Source organism: Rutilus rutilus, assembly GCF_951802725.1.
Source record: "Rutilus rutilus genome assembly, chromosome: 23".
Lineage (NCBI taxonomy): Eukaryota > Metazoa > Chordata > Actinopteri > Cypriniformes > Leuciscidae > Rutilus > Rutilus rutilus.
Window position 1 is genome coordinate 23,733,162 of NC_140233.1, and position 8,795 is coordinate 23,741,956.

The following is an 8,795-nucleotide window of genomic DNA, read 5'->3' on the forward strand; positions in this document are numbered from 1 at the left end:
TACTGGCGTACGCACGGTTTTATAAGTCTGAATATTTTTTTGCGTACGCCATTTTTGGCTTTTGTGCGTACGTACACTTTTAGTAAGGTTCCTACGCACAGTTTTATAAATGAGGCCCCAGAATGGTACCAAACTTCTACAGTAGTACAAATAGGTTCTGTACTCATAAAACAAGGCATTGGAAAGTTTGTAAGTACATCAGGAGTTTATTTAAATAACACTTGCCTAATGGATTGTGCTACCGCTAACCCGGACGTCGAGGTCACTTCCGTGATTCGGGAAAAGCCTGTAAAAGGGGTGTTTGGCTCGTAGTCATGGTGCAAAGGACCCTAGGCTGATTTTACTCCGAACCATCCCTTTAAACTAAAGACTTCAATGACCCCTGTGCCCATAGTTGTCAGGGTACCCTAGAAAAGCAGATTAATGTATTGACACATGTTGAAGAACACAAAACAAGTCTATATTTCATTTCTGGAAGCCGGGCTAAATGAGCAAGCACTGTTACTGCATTCAGATATCAAATACAGACATTAGAGAATACATGAAAAGAACATTTCAGTAATCGTAATTGGTAAATTGATTAATACCTTGATTATAATCACTCATTAGAAATACATTGAAGCAGCAGTGGATTCCAGAATCCACCTCCTTCACTACCTTCACCTTATTTTACAGATTTTTCCTAAATTATTATAATCGAATACCTTTAATAAAGTGACAGTACTAAAAGTTCTGCAGAGAAACACTGTTATTTTACAGGTTGTTACTATAAAAAAACTTCAATTAAGTGTTAAAGCATGCTCAAGATTGTAAATTAAAAGTTTTTAATTGTTCCAAATTTTCAGATTTATCATGGCAATGTGAACACACAAGGTAAAACACCAATTTATTTTACCCAGAAAAATGCCAATTAGTACACCAAAATAAAACCAACCAAATCATATTTGTATTAATTGAAGCGGTTTACACTGTTTTTCTATCACAAGTGGGTGAAATGTCTTACAAATGTAACTTGATGAGATCATTATATTATAGGATGAAAATTCTGTCATCATTAACTCACCCTCAAGTCTTTTCAACCTGTATAACTGACTTTCTTCTGTGGAACATAGATATTTTCAGAGATGTCTTTGTGATTTTTGGGCCGTACAACCTGGTCCAATGTTGTTTGGTTACCAACATTCTTCAAAATATTTTGTGTTTTACAGAAGAAAGTAAGTTATACAAGTTTGAAAAGTCATGAGGTGGAGTCTGCATGCTTTACCTGTGTTTGAATTTCCTCACACAGAAGGAACAGTATCATTTGTATTACACGTTGTTTGTATGAGATAAATACTCACTTTCTCTGAAGATCATGTGGCAGAATATTTTCAATCCCAAAACTTCTGGATTATAAGTAGGGAAACACATACACACACACACACACACACACACACACACATGAATATTAATGCGTTTCATGAAACAATATTAATTGTCAACTTACTGACAGAGACATGGGCTTGCAAAAATGTTCTCACCAGCTTTATACAAAAAACTTCACAGTAGATCCAAATTCATGGTTCACATGGTGTGGGGTTACAAATTTAAGAATCTGTTTAAGATCTGTTGATCCTACATCCTTACATAATATCACAAGAAAACTAAGGTGAAATACACTGTATTGGGCATTCAAGGTGAACATGAAGGCATCAATTTACTGATTAGATTCAATATAGTTTCCAGTGAAGGGGTTTTGTCAGTCTTTGATCTTCCTACTGAGAGTCAAACTATGTGTGAATAGTTCTTGTGGCCATGTGATGTTTATACAATTGGGGGGGTAACTGCCTGTATTGTCTTTAGATGATTTTATTTAGTGGTCATCTGTAAGGCTGTGTGTAAGGTTTTAACCTTTAAGGACTGCCCACTGAATGCCTAAGATATCATGTAAAGTTTGACTGCACCTACCAACAGCCCGTGTTCTCAATAAAGAATCCTGCTGAAGAAACAACCAAGTCTCCTGGGGCCTCATGTACAAAGACTTGCGTTGAATTCATACTAAAACATTGCGAACGGACAAAGCTGTAAATGTGCGTACGCACAAAAAACAACAACAGGGGTCTCATTTATAAAACTGTGCGTAGGAACCTTACTAAAAGTGTACGTGCGCCCGAAAGCCAAAAATGGCGTACGCAAAAAAAAATATTCAGACTTATAAAACCGTTCGTACGCCAGAACCTGCGCAGAATTCACTTTATAAATCCCAGTCAGCGGAAGATTGTGCGCACATGCGTCTCCACCCCGAAATAACCATATATGGAGTTTACAACGCCTAGTTTTACTATGCAGATCCTCATCTGCATATCATTTGCATATGATTATTCATCCACGTGATAACGTTTAACGGTACAAGACACATACATTAATAAAAATCATGTAGTTGCCTATCCTTGCCTTGTATTTGAATACATAAATCAAATAGTGTAAAATACATTTAAGAAAAAGTTTTTCTCAATCTTTTCCACTGGCCGAATTGTATTTTTAATTGATTTATATTTTTTATGGAAACAGATAGGCCTTGGGCATTATTTGCACGAAACTATTTTCTCAGACAATCTGGTATTATCATGATAAGCAATTATCTCTGTGGTTAAAACATTAAAACGTACTCGGTTACTAACGTAACCTCGGTTCTCTCTAGAGAGGGAACGAGTACTGCGTAAGTCTTACGCTAGGGGGAAAATCTCTTTTCCGCGAGATACTGAAGCCAAAAAATTATCCTTAATTTTGAAATAATGTAAAACGCGTTGCGGCAGCATGCAGACATAGGCAAGACGGCTTGCGCGCCTATTGGCTGCCCTGCGGCAACTGCAGCAGCCTATCGATAAGGCCCTATCGCTTCGCGCCCAATACGTCACGTCCCGCCGAAACGGGCGTGGCCTGGGGCTATAAGTATAGCATCAAAAGGCTAGCTTACCGGTTTTTCATCGCCGGAGCGAACCGGAGCGCGCGCAGGCACGGCAAGATACGCAGTACTCGTTCCCTCTCTAGAGAGAACCGAGGTTACGTTAGTAACCGAGTACGTTCTCTTACGAGAGGTTCTCTCGTACTGCGTAAGTCTTACGCTAGGGGAACACAGTGTAAAACGCCGTGCATGCTAAGATCCAGCACCAAAGTCCCAAGGGCAAGTGCCCGGGCTCATATAGTACATGATCATAAGTGACTCACAGAGAGCCCAGGAAGAGTGGCTAGAATAGCATCATTCCTATAATAATGTAGCATCCTATAAGAAACAGTTATAGTGATGGTATTTTATTCAGTCAGGGCGACCCCGGCCTGGACTGATGAATATAGTGGGTCTTACACACTGCCCATAAAGCTGCGCGATCTATAAATGAGCGTTGCTCAAGCCATTTCAGTATTCTGGGCCGGACACATTCGGGGCAGACAGTACCGATTTTAGACCGAAAGCAGCTTAGCTTGCAGAGCGGGAACCTCTAGGTTATAAAACCTTATAAATGTAGACGGGGAGGCCCAGCCTGCCGCCATACAGATATCTTGCAAGGCAATCCCACTAGACCAAGCCCACGACGAGGCCACACCTCTCGTGGAGTGCGCTCTGACACCTAATGGGCACTGCAAGCCCTTAGAGGTGTAAGCCAGCGCTATAGCATCGACTATCCATCTGGATAGACTCTGTTTCGACACGGCGAGTCCCTTAGAACGTCCGTAGAGTGAAACAAAGAGCTGCTCCGTCTGTCTGAAAACAGACGTGCGAGACACATAAGCCCTTAACGCCCTGACCGGGCAAAGGAAGCTGGCGTCCTTCTCCTCGTTAGAGACCGGCAGGGCAGACAGGGAAATCACCTGGGCCCTGAACGGTGTGTTGAGGGATTTAGGGACGTACCCGTGCCTCGGTTTGAGTATGACTTTCGAGTCATTTGGCCCAAACTCCATACATGTCGCGCTCACTGAGCGCTTGTAAGTCCCCTATGCGCTTTACTGAAGCGAGAGCCAGAAGAAACACTGTTTTGAAAGACAAGTGTTTGATATCTATTGATTGGATTGGCTCAAATGGGGCACCCTTCATGGCCTCCAAGACCGTAGAAAGGTCCCATATGGGGACTGAGGGAGGTCTGGGAGGATTTAACCTCTTAGCTTCTCTAAGGAACCGAATGACCAGATCGTTCCTTCCCAGTGACTGACCAAGCGTTGGTTTAGAAAACGCTGCTATAGCCGCCACATAGACTTTGAGCGTGGATGGGGCTCTGCCTTCATCCAGTAGCTCTTGTAGGAAGGAGAGAACCTCCGTCACTCCACAGTCCAGGGGTGAAAAGCCGCGTGCTGCGCACCAGCTGGAGAACACTGACCATTTTGAGGAATAGAGCCGTCTCGTTGAGGGAGCTCTAGCCTGCATGATCGTGTTTAACACTCCCTCTGGGAGATCAGAGGGTACCCGTTGATGGCCCACGCATGTAGGGACCAAAGCTCCGGGCGAGGATGCCAGATCGAGCCCCTGGCTTGAGAGAGGAGGTCCCTCCTCACTGGTATTGGCCATGGGGCAGCGCTCGTCAGCTGCATAAGAACTGGGAACCAAGCCTGGTTCTTCCAGAACGGAGCCACCAGTAGCACTGAGCATCTGCTTTCCCTGATCCGCTCTAATACCTGAGGTAGGAGCGCGACGGGGGGAAAAGCATAGAGCGGGCAGCGGGGCCAGACGTGGGCCAGCGCATCCCTGCTCTTGGAGAAAAACTCCGGGCAGTGAGCGTTTTCTTGAGACGCAAACAGGTCTATCTTCGCTCTGCCGAATGTCTGCCACAGCAGTTGGACTGTCTGCGGATGCAGTGACCATTCTCCTGCTGGAACATTGTTCCTGGACAGTCTGTCTGGTCCCACATTCAGGTGGCCAGGCACTCTGAGCGAGCGCAAATTGTGCTGAGCCCATACCAGGAGGCGTTCCGCTAACCTGTACAGGTTTCGGGATGTGATGCCTCCCTGGCGATTTATGTAGGCTACCACTGACATGTTGTCCGAGCGGACCAAGACGTGGTGTCCTGCTATTTGGGGACGAAAGCGCCTCAGCGCGTTGTCGACTGCCATCATTTCCAGGCAGTTTATGTGCAGAAGCTTTTCCCGTTCTGACCACTGGCCGAAAAACGGTCTGCCCTCGAGCAGTGCTCCCCATCCCGAGGTGGAGGCGTCCGTAGACACCACCTTCACACTCGAGGAAGTCCCCAGGCTTACACCTGACTGGTACCAGTCGGTCGCTCTCCAGGGTATCAGTGCTGAGACGCATTTTTGATCGACCTTGAGGCGAAAGAGACCTGAAGTCCACGCTCGACGCGGTACTCGCGCTTGTAGCCAGAACTGCAGTGGGCGCATGCGAAGCAGACCCAGCTGGAGAACTGTAGATGCTGCTGCCATGAGACGGAGCAGCCTTTGAAACTTCTTTAGCGGGACTATAGTGCCGCGGCGGAAGGTTTCTGTCATGCGCTGAATAGTCAGTCTGCGCTGTGGCGATAGTTGAGCTGTCATTGACAGCGAGTCCAGTTCTGTGCCCAGAAAAGATATTCTCTGACTGGGAGACAGTGAACTTTTCGCCCAATTGACTTCGAGACCCAGATTCTCGAGATGTTCGAGTAAAATGGTTCTGTGTTCTATGAGCTCTGTATGTGACTGAGCTAGAACCAGCCAATCGTCCAAGTAGTTCAAAACTCGCATTCCCCGAAGTTTCAGGGGAGCGAGGGCTGCGTCCATGCACATTGTGAATGTACGGGGTGCTAGGGACAGGCCAAACGGTAGGACTGTGTATTGATAAGCCTGGCCCTCGAAGGCGAATCTCAAAAATCGCCTGTGACGTGACGCTATTTGTATTTGGAAATACGCGTCTTTCAGATCTATTGACACAAACCAGTCCCCGTGGCGAATTTGCGAGAGGATTTTCTTGGTTGTGAGCATTCTGAACCAGCGTTTTGAAAGCGCTTTGTTCAGTTGTCTTAGATCTAGAATGGGTCTGAGACCCCCGTCTTTTTTCGGAACCAGAAAATATCTGCTGTATAGCCCCCCTTCGCTCTGAGCTTAAGATAAAGGCTCTATTGCCCCTTTGCTCAACAGTTTCGCAATTTCGGCACGAAGTAGATGTGCTACTTCCTTTTCTACCGTGGTTTCGATTCGCGCCGCGCAACGGCGGGGACGTCGAGCGAACTGTAGCGAATAGCCTCTTTCTATAATGTTCAGCACCCATTCTGATACACCGGGAAGCTTTGCCCACGCATTTGCATGAATAGCTAAGGGTTGAATGAGATCGGAGCTCTGGCCGTGACATAGTGGCGGCCGGAGAGCTTCGGTATGCTGTATTATAGACACCGCATTTGCAGCGCTCGAGGCGGGGAGTGTGCTGATCACAGCGGGCGGTTCGCCCGCGCTCGGCTCTCTCATGGCGGGTAGCTGAGAGACGGCGAGCGTGGGGGAAACCGAGGGATTCGTCATGTCTGTGAGTGAATGTGGGCGCAGGACAGCGGGCACATTTGCACTGAAAACACCGTCGACCTGAGTCGGCTGTATGTGTGTTGGTTTCGTTTTTACAGAAACCGAGAGACATGCAGTGTGTAGTGTTTGTGGGCACTGGGATGTGGGCACGCTCACTACATTCTGTGCGCAATCGACATGAGTCGATTTTATGTGAGCGAGCCCTGTGGGGCGGGCTGTGTCTGTGTGTAGGAATGGGCACTGGGCAGTGGGCATTTTTACTACACTCATAACACCATCGGCCGTGGCCGGAATACCAGAAAATACACTCTTTACAGGATTTATCTGGGTCGCCGTAAAAACGGCGTTTGTGTACAGGCAAGCGGGTAGTGTAACCGACTTGTTTACTGCAGAATACACTGGAACAGTCGCATGTAATGGAACTGAACGAGCGAGAAGTTTTGGTGGAAGCCCGGCCGCAGCGGGACTTAAACACCGTCGTTTTCCTAAGCTGGCTAGGAAGACTTTGAGGCCTCGGGCTTTATCTCAATCTTCGGCCGAGGCCCACGCGGAGGGGGGCGGCGGCCGGCAGAGCGAGAGCGCGGTCTCTGGTCCCGGGCCTGTCGACGCTGTGAGGCGGCGGCGGGGGGCGGCGGCTGCGAGCTGCAAGCAGACGGCTGTTTAGAGCGGCCTGATGCGGAGCTAGAGCGCTTTGGCAAAAAGTGCTTCATGGCCTGCGACGTCTTCTGTACCTCGGCGAATCTGTCCGCGAAATCCTTGACGGACGATCCGAAGAGGCCAGCAGCAGAAACGGGGGCGTCGAGGAACACAGAGCGCTCCGAGTCCGGCATTTCTGAAAGCGTCAGCCAGAGGTGTCTCTCAGCAACGGTGAGAGAGGCCATGCTCCGCCCTATGGCCTGTGCAGCGGATTTTGTAGCGCGGAGAGTGAGGTCCGTAGCGCTCCTTAAATCCGCCACGTTGATTGCTTCCGTGCCTTCCTCGTCCAGCTTTCGGAGAAGGTTAGCTTGGAAGATCTGGAGAGTGGCCATAGTGTGTAGCGCCGATGCAGCCTGCCCAGCGGCGGTGTAAGCGCGACTGTGCAGGGTAGATGTAGCGCGGCAGGCTTTTGATGGTAGCGCCGTCTTAGCCCGCCGTCCAGCAGAGGGCGGGCAAAGATGGGCTGCTACTGCCTCCTCCACCAGAGGAAGAGCGAGGTATCCTCTGTCTTTAGCACCGTCCACGAAGGAGAATGCCGCTGAAGCAGAGGAGCGCAGCCTGGCTGAGAAAGGGGCGCTCCAAGACTTTGCCAGTTCTTCATGAAGCTCAGGAAGAAACGGCGCGGGTCTTGAGGGCGTAGAAACGCGGTCCCCTTGCAGGAAACAACCGTCCAGACGGTTGCGTGTAGGCTCGGCGGGCGCGGACCACTCGAGGCCAAGGCTCTCTGTGGCCTGTGTGAGCAGACGCATCAGCTCAGCTTCAATACTGGCCCGTTTTCCTGACGACTCGCGGGCAGAAGAAGGGGCGAGGTCCACAGAGCTCGCCCAATCCTCACTGCCTGACGCCAGGATAGAGCAGTTGTCCTCCTCGAAAACTGCCGCTTCTTCTCTGTCATCTCCGGCGGAAGCGGCGGCCAACGGCGGCCACTGTCCGGGAGTGAGAGACTCGAGTGAAGTAGACAGCGAAGCTGGCGGGCGAACCGGCTAGCTTTTCTCGGTGGGAGGAGGCTCAGGGATCCGCTGAGCACGGCACTTCTTACGGCGCGGCATCACAGCGGGAAGTGCAGGCTCGTGGAAGGTTGCCATGCGAGTCCTCAGAGTTGCCATAGGCATTAGCTCGCAGTGAGGGCATCCGCCGTCGGCGAGCGCTTGAGCTGCATGTCCTTCACCCAGGCAGGAAACGCAGATGATATGGCGGTCCCCGTCGCTGAGTGGGGCTCGGCACGAGCCACAGGATGGACGAGACATCTTATGATGGACGAGACATCAGGATGGACGAGGCGGCTTCTTCTCTCTGGATTCAGCGATGCGTGAGCTCCGCTGAAGAGATGAAAAATCGGTAAGCTAGCCTTTCGATGCTATACTTATAGCCCCAGGCCACGCCCGTTTCGGCGGGACGTGACGTATTGGGCGCGAAGCGTCCCCATTGGTACTGACATCATAGGGCCTTATCTATAGGCTGCTGCAGTTGCCGCAGGGCAGCCAATAGGCGCGCAAGCCGTCTCGCCTATGTCTGCATGCTGCCGCAACGCGTTTTACATTATTTCAAAATTAAGGATAATTTTTTGGCTTCAGTATCTCGCGGAAAAGAGATTTTCCCCCTAGCGTAAGACTTACGCAGTACGAGAGAAC